The following is a 15,268-nucleotide window of genomic DNA, read 5'->3' as shown; positions in this document are numbered from 1 at the left end:
ACCTCTGCGGTCGTATAAAGCTGCGCACTGCGGAGCATCTGGTTATATTATGTTCTGAATACTGTAAAGATTGTTCTGCTGCTGTGTCTAAGTCCACCTCGTATATTGCATTTCTTTTCTGCAGTTGTGCACCATTAAACCAAACAAAAAAATTTGCCAGGAAGCTGAGGGATTACATACACATCTTTAAAGCTTTGTTTCTTCAACAACCCCTTGCCTCTCTTTAGCCTATTATATTTGACATGAATTAATGTAGATATGTAAGAAGCTAAATAACCCCTTGCCTCTTTTTAGCCTATATTTCACATGAATTAATAGGTAGATATGTAAGAAGCTAAATAATCCCTTGTCTCTTTTTAGCCTATGTTTGACATGAATTAATAGGTAGATATGTAAGAAGCTAAATAACCCCTTGTCTCTTTTTAGCCTATATTTCACATGAATTAATAGGTAGATATGTAAGAAGCTAAATAACCCCTTGTCTCTTTTTAGCCTATGTTTGACATGAATTAATAGGTAGATATGTAAGAAGCTAAATAATCCCTTGTCTCTTTTTAGCCTATGTTTGACATGAATTAATAGGTAGATATGTAAGAAGCTAAATAATCCCTTGTCTCTTTTTAGCCTATGTTTGACATGAATTAATAGGTAGATATGTAAGAAGCTAAATAACCCCTTGCCTCTTTTTAGCCTATATTTGACATGAATTAATAGGTAGATATGTAAGAAGCTAAATAATCCCTTGTCTCTTTTTAGCCTATGTTTGACATGAATTAATAGGTAGATATTATTAGTTACATAGTGTGCTAGTGACCTAATATGGTATATATGGGGTCAGTAAATTCCATATGGGGTGAGAGCGAAGCTCGAATCCCCATATGGAATTTACTGACCCCATATATACCATATTACGTCACTAGCACACTATGTAACGAATTTATCTTACCGACTATCTTAACGTGTGAAATTGAGACTAGTGATTCTCAAAATGAGCAAGTCTTCAATACTGTTAGCACTAAGAAAATACTTCCATTGATCTACAAAAACAGATGCCAACAATAACGACTTGTAAGGTTTAAATGTGTTTTATGAATTTATTTCAATCTTAATCATCAATTTCTTCGTCTGTTAGAACTTTTAAGATTTTTTCTCAGTACCGTTTTGTTTTTTATAAAGGGACATAACACCATTACTAACCTTGTATGAAATAAGCCCCGCCCCCTTCTTACCTAATAAGGAATATAAAGGGACGTAACTCCACTACTAACCGTGTATGAGATAAGCCCCGCCTCCCTACTAACCTAATATCAAATATACACGGTTTGCACGCGGACGCTTTTAACCAATCATATTCCTGGAAATTTCTCCTTACATAAGTTACATTATTTTTGGAATGTTAATTTTTGATAAAGAAGAATGACATACAACTTAATATTTAGATTACGTAATTAAGACGGATAACAAAGAGACATGTAAGTGCTAAATTATTTACTTTGGATTATGTACCTTACATGTAAATTAAGGCTTTTGTTAAACAACCTTTTCCTATTACTCATGTGTGAAATTGTTTATAACACCTGTCACCCATGACTGGATTATTGACCAACCAGTGAAAATAGGTTGTGGTCAAGGGAGCTAAATTACAAGGTAATTTTTGATTGGTGAAAACAGGAGAAAGTTAAGAAATCAGTGATCATGTGACCACGCCCGCATGGAAACAATCGATGTTTTCAACGATCACTTTGATTACTGATTTCAAATAATAAACATCAATATTTACTAGAACTTTCTCTTGTTTTACACCAGGTGCTAAAAGTCATCAGACATAGCACAGAAAGTCGGTACAACACTATTATAATTTTATATTATATTTTTAGAAATAAAAGTAATCCAGACTTCGGTCAATCTATAAATAAATAGACGATAACTTCATTTAGTCATCGATGTTTGTTTATGACAATACTACTGAACCAACCAGAATGAAGCTTTTATGTAATGTTTTCGAAAATGAATTTACTTTGTATTCGTCCATCCGTTTTTAAACTTTTAGCTAAGTAATAAGAAAAAGTAATAATGTAAGTATTTTAAATTTTGAAAACACAATTTACGGGGGGAAAAAAAAATCTTATAAGGAAGAGGACGTTATTGTCACGTGATAATCTTTTTAAAAGTTCAGTCTGAATGCTATCTGACTTCCCAAGGAAGAATTTCAAAATTGCGTTAGATAAATTATTGATAGACGTCTATAAATAAGTCTATTCATATTAATCGCAAATGAGACGACAATGAATAACTCTTAGAAATTCTTGTGCTACAGTCTTTGGATTTTTATAGGTGTCAGACCACCAATTAAAAATCCCTATCTGTTCAACCAAATTTTGCAATTTTCACAGCTTTATAAATATTTTACCTTAAGTTTAACTTCATAAAAACTGTATATCCTTAATTGTACATGTATTAGCTTTCTACATGCCATTTTTCACCATACCTTTAAAGCCTTCTAACAAAATAACTGACCTTCAAACAGAGGTACTCCAAAAACAAAACCTGGTTTTCTGGAAATCTAAAATTAGTATACTATGGAGCGCATTAATCCTCAATTTTTAATGCAAACTCATAGACAAGTAAATTTTGGCTCAAAATGATCTAGATATATTTCTCTTTCACCAAAAGTTTCATTTCTGCAAATTTGTTGGTTAGTTTAAGTAAACAAGGACATCAAAAGCACTATTTTGTGTCAGAGTAGGGCTACTTTTACATACGTTCTAAATTGGAGGGAGTAGTTGGTGGTCTGACACCTTTATACGACCGCAAAAATAGATTTTTTTTTTGGTCATATATTAGAATCACGTTGGCGTCGTCGTCGTCGTCGTCCGAATACTTTTGGTTTTCTCACTGTAACTTTAGTTGAAGTTAATAAAATCTATGAAATTTAAACACAAGGTTTATGACCACAAAAGGAAGGTTGGTATTGATTTTGGGAGTTTTGGTCCTAACAGTTTAGGAATTAGGGACCAAAAATGGCCCAAATAAGCATTTTCTTGGTTTTCGCACTATAACTTTAGTTTAAGTAAAAAGAAATCTATGAAATTTTGACATAGGGTTTATGACCACAAAAGGAAGTTTGGGATTGATTTTGGGAGTTTTGGTTCCAACAGTTAAGGAATTAGGGGCCAAAAAAGGGCCCAAATAAGCATTATTCTTGGTTTTCGCACAATATATATATAACTTTAGTATAAGTATATAGAAATCAATGAAATTTAAACACAAGGTATATGACCACAAAAGGAAGGTTGGGATTGATTTTAGGAATTGAGGTCCCAACAGTTTAGGAATTGGGGACCAAAAAGGGACCCAAATAAGCATTTTTCTTGGTTTTCGCACCATAACTTTAGTATAAGTAAATAGAAAACTATGCATTTTAACACAAAGTTTTTGACCATAAAAGGAAGGTTGAGATTGATTTTGGGAGTTTTGGTCCCAACAGTTTAGGAATAAGGGGCCCAAAGTGTCCAAAATTAAACTTTGTTTGATTTCATCAAAAATTGAATAATTCGGGTTCTTTGACTTGCCGAATCTAAACATGTACTTAGATTTTTGATTATGGGCCCAGTTTTCAACTTAGTCCAAATCAGGATCCAAAATTATTATATTAAGTATTGTGCAATAGCAAGAAATTTTCAATTGCACAGTATTCAGCAATAGCAAGAAATCTTCAATTGCACAGTATTGCGCAATAGCAAGAAATCTTCAATTGCACAGTATTATGCAATAGCAAGAAATTTTCAATTGCACAGTATTCAGCAATAGCAAGAAATCTTCAATTGCACAGTATTGCGCAATAGCAAGAAATCTTCAATTGCACAGTATTGTGCAATAGCAAGTATTTTCAATTGCACAGTATTGCGCAATAGCAAGAAATTTTCAATTGGAGTTATCTTTCTTTGTCCAGAATAGTAGTTGAATCAACTTAAATCATTGTTTTATACAATATGCAATGTATATTCACTTTTACTACTAACTGATAAATTAAAACAATCTTTACCATTCAGTGATAACAAGCACTGTTTTATACGAATAAGGGAATCGGGCATGTGGAAAAAAAAATTTGGGGGGTGTTCACTTTTTCTCATTTCAGATTTCATAAATAAAAAAAAATTTCTACAAACATTTTTTTGAGAGGATTAATATTCAACAGCATAGTGAATTGCTCAAAGGCAAAAAAAAATTTAAGTTCATTAGACCACATTAATTCTGTGTTAGAAACCTATGCTGTGTCAACTATTTTATCACAATCCAAATGCAGATCTGAATCCAGCTTGAATGTTGTGTCCATACTTGCCCCAACTGTTCAGGGTTCAACCTCTGCGGTCGTATAAAGCTGCGCACTGCGGAGCATCTGGTTATATTATGTTCTGAATACTGTAAAGATTGTTCTGCTGCTGTGTCTAAGTCCACCTCGTATATTGCATTTCTTTTCTGCAGTTGTGCACCATTAAACCAAACAAAAAAATTTGCCAGGAAGCTGAGGGATTACATACACATCTTTAAAGCTTTTTTTCTTCAACAACCCCTTGCCTCTCTTTAGCCTATTATATTTGACATGAATTAATGTAGATATGTAAGAAGCTAAATAACCCCTTGCCTCTTTTTAGCCTATATTTCACATGAATTAATAGGTAGATATGTAAGAAGCTAAATAATCCCTTGTCTCTTTTTAGCCTATGTTTGACATGAATTAATAGGTAGATATGTAAGAAGCTAAATAACCCCTTGCCTCTTTTTAGCCTATATTTCACATGAATTAATAGGTAGATATGTAAGAAGCTAAATAACCCCTTGTCTCTTTTTAACCTATATTTGACATGAATTAATAGGTAGATATGTAAGAAGCTAAATAATCCCTTGTCTCTTTTTAGCCTATGTTTGACATGAATTAATAGGTAGATATGTAAGAAGCTAAATAACCAAAAGGGACAATGTAAGAATAATCTTACAATAACTGTGCCTGAAAAAATTGGAAATGAAGTTTCTGAATAATTTCTGGATCTATTAATAGAGGAGGGGAGGACAGGGGGGTACCCTTCTCCCTTCTCCCATCCCTCTTTTCCTTTCTCCTACCCCCGTTCTCCTTTCTCCCATTAGAATAAATCATCTCCTTTTGAGATATTTTTTCTTGAAATATTAGAATTTTTTTTAAAAGGAGAGATATTTTATTTTTTCTCCTTTCTCCCAGCCTTCCTCTCCTTTCTCCTACCCCCTTTCTCTCTGTCTCCCTTACCCCTGTCCTCCCCCTCATAGAGGATTGGGGGAAAAGTGTGTAATAAATCTCTTCACAAGGACTACTGGACTGACGATACCCTCTCGGACAAAAGTATGTTATAAATCACGTCACAAGGTGATGATTACTAAACTGATGATACTCTCTCGGACATACAGTCCACAAAACAGTAGTATATACCTAATGCTAGTTTCTGTTTTTATTTCATCAGGAACACTTAAAAACAGGATATTTTCAGGTTTCAGAAGAATGTACACCCTGAAATGTCCCACCTTCTTTGCTAAACATTGATTTTATGACACTAGTCCGAAATATAAAGCTTTAATACAAGTATCACATAAACTTAACATGATCAAAGAAAATGAGGTCAAGGTCAGATAAAACAAACGAAAAATACATGTACACCTTACAATCATTCAATAAACCAAACATAGTTGACCTATTGATAATAGTTTCTAAGAAAGTCTTAACCAAAAAAATTTAACATAGACCAATTAACCATGAAAATGAGGTCATGGTCAGATGAACCATGCCAGAGACAACTTAACATCAATCAACATTACATATAGTTGACCTATTGCCCATAGTATCTAAGATACAATAAAGGTTTTTATTTTGTTAATATTGCTGGTATTTTTAACGACCATTCTGTTAAAGAACAAATTCCTGGATATTTTGATAATACTGAGCTCCCTCTTATTTGTTATATTTACAAGAAATCTACCCGGAAATTTGTGTTTAATTATAGCCAATTGTGTAAAGATGTTAATATCAGTGAAAATACACCTACTTCATGTAATTGCAGTAATTCCAAATACATTTATGGACCCATTTCCCATGTTATAACAGGAGATCTTAACATCGTTCAAGACCGAGAGTTGAAATTATTCCTCAGTAAAGGACCTAAATATCGTCCCCCTTCAACTATTAATTGGAATGAGTGTCGTAATATCATCCACGACTCACTCCGTACTTACTGTTTGAAATGGATAAAACGGGAAAAAGCTGACAAAAAAATCTTTGGACTCTTTTTTTAATTCAGTAATAAACATTGTTGATATCTGTATTCAACATTTTAAAGAACATTTTACTCTTCAAAATAACCACAATAAACATATTTCTCGTATCAAACATAAACTAAAAGAACTAGCCAAGGAATTTGTTTTTGTCCCGGCCAATAAAGCTGCCAATAATATTATTATTGTTTGACGCAAATTTTACATTGAGGTTCTACAAAAAGAAATCACCAATTCACCAACATTCCAACTGACTCCATTTTCAGAAAATGACATCTGTAACAAACATAAACTTTTAGCTACCGCTTTACAAGCAGAACCAAAAACAATGAAAGTCTCAACTATGTATTGGCTTCCGAAACTACACAAAACACCTTACAAATATAGATTTATTTCGTCTTCAAGCCATTGTTCCACTACTAAATTATCTATTCTTCTTACCAGTACACTTGGTACAATCAAAAACCTGATAATGAATTGTTCAAATAAAGCCTTCGAAAATAGAGGAATTAATTACTTTTGGAGTGTCAAAAACTCGTTGGAAGAGCTTGATAAATTGCATGCTTATATTTGTGATTTTGAATCTGTTCAAAGTTTTGATTTTTCTACACTATATACCACATTGCCTCACATTCTCATTAAGAAAAAAAATCACACACCTAATTAAATGGGCATTTAAAAAGTCAGAATGTGAATATATATGTTCAAACTCTTTTAGGTCATTTTTTAGTAGCAATAAACAAAATAACTATGTCAATTGGACATGCTTTGATACTATATCGGCTCTTGAATTTTTACTAAATATCATTTTTGTTCGCTTTGGAGATTCCTTATATCGTCAGGTTATCGGAATTCCAATGGGGACTAACTGTGCACCACTTATTGCGGACCTGTTTTTGTATTGCTATGAGTAAAATTTATGACAAAAATCAGCAAAGACCCATCGAAACAACATCTGATACACAAATTTAATAATACTTTTAGATATTGGATGATATTTTAGCTCTCAATAATGACGACTTCAGTATGTATACTAAAGAAATGTATCCTGTTGAACTTACTTTAAATAAAGCTAATACTAACAATGACCACTGCCCTTTCCTCGATCTTGATATGTATATATCATTAACGGAAAGCTTAATACTACAATTTATGATAAAAGAGATGATTTCTCATTTCCTATCGTTAATTATCCGTTTTTAGATGGTGACGTTCCCTTGTCATCATCTTACGGTGTTTATATATCTCAACTTGTACGATTCTCTCGTTTATGTAACAATGTTTTAGATTTTAACGAGAGAAATTTATGTATTACTGAAAAATTATTACACCAGGGTTTTCGATATCACAAACTAGTCAAAACATTTACTAAATTTTATCATCGGTATAATGACATCATTCGTAAATATAGCTCAACATGCAGACTTCTTATACGTTCAGGTATTTCACATCCAATATTTCATGGAAATATTCTTTATAAAGCACAAAAATGTCAGTATTCACCTCAGAAGCTAACAAAACCTTTAAATAGACTTATTAAGAAGGGATATAGTTACGATACTGTTGTCAGGTCATTAAAGATTGCATATTTTGGCGTTAATATTGATTCACTTATAGGGTCTTTGCATCGGAACTAAACACATTTATTCTATGATGGTATGATACTAAACCCCTCACGGGGAGAATTGTGCCTGATATTCATATGATTAAGACATAATTTTTCAATCAGTTTAATTGAGGTCCGGAGCTGGCATGTCAGATAACTGCTAGTAGTCTGTTGTTATTTATGTATTATTGTCATTTTGTTTATTTTCTTTGGTTACATCTTCTGACATCAGACTCGGACTTCTCTTGAACTGAATTTTAATGTGCGTATTGTTATGCGTTTACTTTTCTGCATTGGCTAGAGGTATAGGGGGAGGGTTGAGATCTCACAAACATGTTTAACCCCGCCGCATTTTTTAGCCTGTCCCAAGTCAGGAGCCTCTGGCCTTTGTTAGTTTTGTATCATTTTAACTTTTAGTTTCTTGTGTACAATTTGGAGTTTAGTATGGTGTTCATTATCACTGAACCAGTATATATTTGTTTAGGGGCCAGCTGAAGGACGCCTCCGGGTGCGAGAATTTCTCGTTGCATTGAAGACCTGTTGGTGACCTTCTGCCGTTGTCTGCTCTATGGTCGGGTTGTTGTCTCTTTGGCACATTCCCCATTTCCATTCTCAATTTTAAACTTAACCATGAAAACTTTACATAGACAAATAAACCATGAAAATGAGGTCAAGGTCACATGGTGGCTGCCAGACAGATATATACACCATACAACAAAAATAGATGATCTATTGCTTATAGTTTAAAGTAAAAAGGACCAAAACACAAAACACTAAGCACTGAGAAATGAACATTGAAAATGAAGTCAAGGTCAAATAAACCTGAGAGACTGACATGTTTATCATAAAATACTTCCATACACCAATTATAGTTGACCTATTTCATATAGTATTAGAAAAAAAGATAAAAACTCAAAAACTTAACTGAACCACGAAAATGAGGTCAAGGTCAGATGACACATACCAGTTGGACATGTGCGCCTTACAACCATTCCTTATACCAAATATAGAAGACCTATTTTTATATTTTCGGGTCATATATTGGTATCACGTTGTCGCCTGCGTCGTCGTCAGAAGATGGATTGTTTTCTGATAATAACTTTTGAATAAGTAAAAAGAAATCAATAAAATTTTAACACACTGTTTATAACCACAAAAGGAAGCTTGGGATTTATTTTTGAAGTTATGGTCCCTAAGATTTGGGAATTAGGGGCACAAAGGGGGCAAAAATAGCAATTATCTAGTTTCAAAAAGTTGTGTATTAGTATTTCAATTGTTCTGAAATTGTACCACAATGCGATGACAAACTGTTGCAGTAGTACATTAAAGTAACTCCTAGAAAACATTTGAATCGTAATTTCCTGTCGATATGCACATCTGGATAGTATGTCCTTAATATCTACAAAATTTCAAGAACTTCTGTTGTGAGGTTTCAGATGAGTTGCGATGACAAACTGTTGCAGTAGTACATTGAAGCAAATAAGTTCAAAGGGGCATAACTCCTAGAAAAAAAATTGAATCGTAATTTCCTGTTGATATGCATAATATGTTATTTTCATCTAAAAAGGTTTCGTGAAATTTTGTTGTGTGGTTTGAGAGGAGTTGCGATGACAAGAAAAAGGACTGACGGACGGATGGATGAATGGGTCAAAAACATTACACCCTCCGCAACCTCCTTGCGTGGGGTATAATTAGGGGCCAAAAATGGGGCCCAAAATAATCATTTTTGTAGTTTTCAAACAATTTCTTATGGTTAAGTGTATGAATCTCTCTCAAATTAAACCACAATTTCCATACTATGAAGGATGGTTAGTATTGACTTTGGGGTGGGGGGAGGGTTATGTCTCAAAATGTGTCAGAATTAGGGGTAAAAAAGGGGAAAAACAAGGTATTTCTGGTCAATGGACAATTAAAGACAATTTAACAGCAGTGTAAGGGAAGTAATTCTGAAACATTTAACATACAATGTTGGATATGTTCTGATTTACCTCCATTACACTCTTGTATATTATGTATAAAGAAATGTCAGGTTTTGGACTTATTGCCAAAAAAAGGGGGGTGGTAGTTGTTTTCAATCTTTTCCCCCAAATTTTTGAAAAGTAAAAAGAAGAAATCTTTATTTGCATAATATTGCGCAATAGAGTTTTAAGATCTTGACATTTGTTTTGTGTCACAAACTCATATTATGTCAAATTTTTTATTGCAAGCCAAATTCATAGCAGCATCAAGCTTCAATGTTGTGTCCATACTTGCCCAAACTGTTCAGGGTTTGACTTCTGCAGTCATATAAAGCTGCACCCTGCCGAGCACCTGGTTATATATCAATATATATTTGATTTTCATTCAAACTAAACAGTTAATTTCTTATTTAAAACACAAGTATTGGTGTGACATCACAATAAGAAACTTGGAGAGAGCAAAAATTGATATACTAGTAATTAAATTTGGTCAATCCAGAAGCACAATAAAACAAACCAAACGTTGTTTATAAAACAGATAAACAACTGATCTCCATACAGATTTAAAAATTAGTAGTGGAAACAATCAATTAACATGAACCTAAGGTCTATTGTTATTTTTCTTGACCTCTAAGCTACAATTGTAAGCCTTGTCCAGTACACATCTTAAGTGGTTAAGAAAAATCTTACAAAGGATAAATTATGAACTTTAAGCAGCCCTCTTGATATGATTGTGGACAGATTTGTAAGTTCTGTAAAGTATAGATTCATCATCTTGAATTTGACCAACAATCATCAACAATTATCTCCATGTGGAAATTAACATAAAGAAAAAACATAATTTGTAGAAATAAGCAGCATATTTACTAATGGAAGGAGGAAAACAGTTGTCTCTTTGGCAATCATATCATATCTTCGTATTCTTACATTAGCTATTTCCTCTTACAAAGATTCAATAACAAACATTTCCATCAAGGCATACTTAAGATCAAAACAAAATGTCTGAAAAATTAAGAGGTTTATTGCACAAGAGTACATATATATGGTAATAAAAAATTAAAACACAAAATCAGGTATAAAAGCATTTTATTTTGATAAAAACATTATTTGGAATATTGTTTCTTAACATTTATATGGCATGTTATGATGTCAAACAACAAAATAAAACATTCTCACAAAATAATGCTTTGTCAAAACAAATTTAGAGGAATATGAGATAATTTGCCCCTCAGAAATACAAGCATGCATTTAATCTTGAAAGAATTGTTATTTTTGTAACCAATGCAATTTAAATTATAAAATTCCTCCAACTAAAACCTTCTCAGTCTCTTACTTCTTTGTTTAGACCATGTTATGTTTTACTTTTTATCAAAATGTACTAAGCTGCTTATCAATAACAGGGTACACTTAAAAGTAACTTTAACAAGGACACTGAGATTAATGAACAACATCAGCACAAAACATTAGAAGCCTGAATGAAGTACCCAAATATTAACCCATTATACATGTCCAAGTGTTACCACAAAAAAAACCACCATATACTTACCTACCAACAAATTTTCAAAAAATTAAAAACCTGCCTACCACAAGCAAACATCTGGGTAGGGGTATGGAGAAACACAGATTCTATTAATTGCAGTCTTAGCCATGATTTTTTGCTGAAGTTTAATAAAGTAAAATATCCTTTCAAGATATCATACAAAATATCATATGAAGAGATCATATAAAATATCAATGTTTTTATTTTAAAAACATGATTTTTAAGTTTTGACTTCTGGGGACCACTTAATGTCTTAAAGTGTATTTTAAAGGCTATGACAGTAGAATAATGATGTTAAAAGTAAGAATGAATGCTTAGGATTGATTTGAAGTGAAATTAAATGCTAATGATTAGTGTAAAGTGCAAATGAACACTTATAATTGGTGTGACATGTAAATGAACGCTTATGATTGGTGATGTATAAATGAATGATGATTGGTGTGAAGCGAAAATGAATGTTAATGATTGGTGTGAAGTGAAAATGAACGCTTATGGTTGGTATTGAAGTGTAAATGAACACTTATGATTGATGTGAAGTGAAAATGAACGCTAATTATTTGGGGGAAATGTAATTGAAAGCTTATGATTGGTGTGAAATGAAAATGAACGCTTATGATTAGTGTGAAGTGTAAATGAATGCTTATGATTAGTTTAGTAACTAGAGGCTCTCAAGAGCCTGTGTCGCTCACCTGTTAATGTGTTTACTGATGTCGGCCATCTTTGTTGGTAGGCGGGGTCATTAGACACTCTTTTTAAAAATAGATACCCTAGTATTATGATTGTGGCCAAGTTTGGTTAAATTTGGCCAAGTAGTTTTAGAAAAGATTTTTATACAAGTTACAACAATGAGGAAAAGTTGTTTAATATTGACTCTAAAGGGCAATGACTCCTTAGGGGGTCCTCTAACAATTTTGATCATGCTGACTTATTTGTAGATCTTACTTTGCTGAACATTATTGCTGTTTACAGTTTATCTCTATCTATAATAGTATTCAAGATAATAACCAAAAACTGCAAAATTTTCTTAAAATAACCCAACAACAGGTTGTCCGATTCAACTGAAAATTTGTGAGGGGATATATCTTATTCTGATGGACATTAAAATCTTGAAAGATTTGCCCTAAATGTCTTGGTTTCAAAGATATAAAGCAAAAACTGCATTTTACCACTATGTTCTAATTTTAGCCATATCGGCCATTTTGTTTGGTAGGCTGGGTCATCGGACACATTTTTTAAACTATAAACCACAATGATAATTGTCGTTAAGTTTGATTAAATTTGGCAAAGTAGTTTTAGAGGAGAAGATTTTTAGAAAAGTTACAAAAAATGATGAAAAGTTGTTAAAAATTGACTATAAAGGGCAATAACTTCTTAAGGGGTCGACTGGCAATTTTGGTCATGCTGACTTATTTGTAGGTCTTACTCTGCTGAACATTATTGCTGTTTACAGTTTATCTCTATCTATAATAGTATTCAAGATAATAACCAAAAACTGCAAAATTTCCTTAAAATAACCATTTCAGGGGCAGCAACCCAACAACAGGTTGTCCGATTGTCTGAAAATTTCAGGGCAGATAGATCTTCACCTGATAAACAATTTTACCCCATGTCAGATTTGCTCTAAATGCTTTGGTTTTTGAGTTATAAGCCAAAAACTGCATTTTACCCCTATGTTCTATTTTTAGCCATGGCGGCCATCTTGGTTGGTTTGACAGGTCACGCCACACATTTTTTAAACTAGATATCCCAAGGATGATTGTGGCTAAGTTTGGTAGAATTTGGCCCAGTAGTTTCAGAGGAGAAGATTTTTGTAAAAGTTTACGGACGACGGAAGACAAGTGATGAGAAAAGCTCACTTGACCTTTCAGGTCAGGTGAGCTAAAAATGAACGCTTATGATTAGTGTGAAGTGAAAATGAATGCTTATGATTGGTGTGACATGTAAATGAACGCTTATGATTGGTGTGACATGTAAATAAACGCTTATGATTGGTGTGACATGTAAATGAACGCTTATGATTGGTGTGCCATGTAAATGAGCACTTATGATTGTTGTGAAGTGAAAATGAACGCTTATGTTTGGTGTGTGGTGAAAATGAACCCTTATGATTGGTGTGAAGTGTAAATGAATGCTTATGATTTGTGTGTGGTGAAATGAACGCTTACGATTGGTGTGTAGTGAAAATGAAAGCTTATGATTGATGTGAAGTGAAAATGAAAGCTTATGATTGGTGTGAAGTGAAAATGAACGCTTCTGATTGATGTGAAGTGAAGATGAATGCTTCTGATTGGTGTGAAGTGAATTGAACGCTTATGATTAGTGTGAAGTGAAAATGAACGCTTATGATTGGTGTGACATGTAAATGAACGCTTATGATTGGTGTGACATGTTAATGAATGCTTATGATTGGTGTGCCATGTAAATGAGCACTTATGATTGGTGTGAAGTGAAAATGAACGCTAATTATTTGGGGGAAATGTAATTGAAAGCTTATGATTGGTGTGAGGTGAAAATGAACGCTTATGATTAGTGTGAAGTGTAAATGAATGCTTATGATTAGTTTAGTAAAAATGAACGCTTATGATTAGTGTGAAGTGAAAATGAACGCTTATGATTGGTGTGACATGTAAATGAACGCTTATGATTGGTGTGCCATGTAAATGAGCACTTATGATTGGTGTGAAGTGAAAATGAACGCTTATGTTTGGTGTGTGGTGAAAATGAACGCTTATGATTGGTGTGAAGTGTAAATGAATGCTTATGAGTTGTGTGTGGTGAAAATAAACGCTTATGTTTGATGTGAAGTGAAAATGAAAGCTTATGATTGGTGTAAAGTGTAAATGAACACTCATGATTGGTGTGAAGTGAAAATGAATGCTTCTGATTGATGTGAAGTGAAGATGAACGCTTCTGATTGGTGTGAAGTGAATTGAACGCTTATGATTAGTGTGAAGTGTAAATAAATGCTAATGATTAGTATGAAGTGTAAATGAATGCATATGATTGGTGTGAAGTGTAAATGAAGGCTTACAATTGGTGTGTGGTGAAAATGAACGCTTATGATGTGTGAAGTGTAAATTTAAGCTTATGCTTGGTGTGAAGTGTAAATGAACGCTTACGATTGGTGTGTGGTGAAAATGAATGCTTATGATTAGTGTGAAGTGTAAATTTACGCTTATGCTTGGTGTGAAGTGAAAATTAACGCTTATGATTGGTGTGAAGTGTTAATGAATGCTTATGATTTGTGTGTGGTGAAATGAACGCTTACGATTGGTGTGTGGTGAAAATGAAAGCTTATGATTCGTGTGAAGTGTAAATTTAAGCTTATGCTTGGTGTGAAGTGTAAATGAAGGCTTACAATTGGTGTGTGGTGAAAATGAACGCTTATGATGTGTGAAGTGTAAATTTAAGCTTATGCTTGGTGTGAAGTGTAAATGAACACTAATGATTGGTGTGAAGTGTAAATGAATGCTTATGATTTGTGTGTGGTGAAATGAATGCTTATGATTGGTGTGTGGTGAAATGAATGCTTATGATTGGTGTGTGGTGAAATGAATGATGATTAGTTGTGAAGTTAAAGTTTTAAAAATTAATGTCTTCAACTGTCATGATTGATCAGAATAAATTTCAAGTGGGAATAAATGACAATGACAATGACAAGTGTGAGGTGAAAATGAATGATATTGATAATCGTGAAGTCAAAATGAATGATATTGATAAATGTGAAGTGAAAATGAATAATAAGTGTGAGGTGAAATGAACAATATTGATTGGTTATAAGTTGGAATGGATGATATTGATCAGTGGAAATGAATAAAAGGTCTGATGTGTAAATGAATGACATTACTTTGTGTCAAGAAGAAACAG

This window comes from Mytilus edulis, chromosome 13, assembly GCF_963676685.1.
Source record: "Mytilus edulis chromosome 13, xbMytEdul2.2, whole genome shotgun sequence".
Classification (NCBI taxonomy): Eukaryota; Metazoa; Mollusca; class Bivalvia; order Mytilida; family Mytilidae; genus Mytilus; species Mytilus edulis.
The sequence above is the reverse complement of the archived record's forward strand: the minus strand, read 5'-3'. Positions refer to the sequence as shown.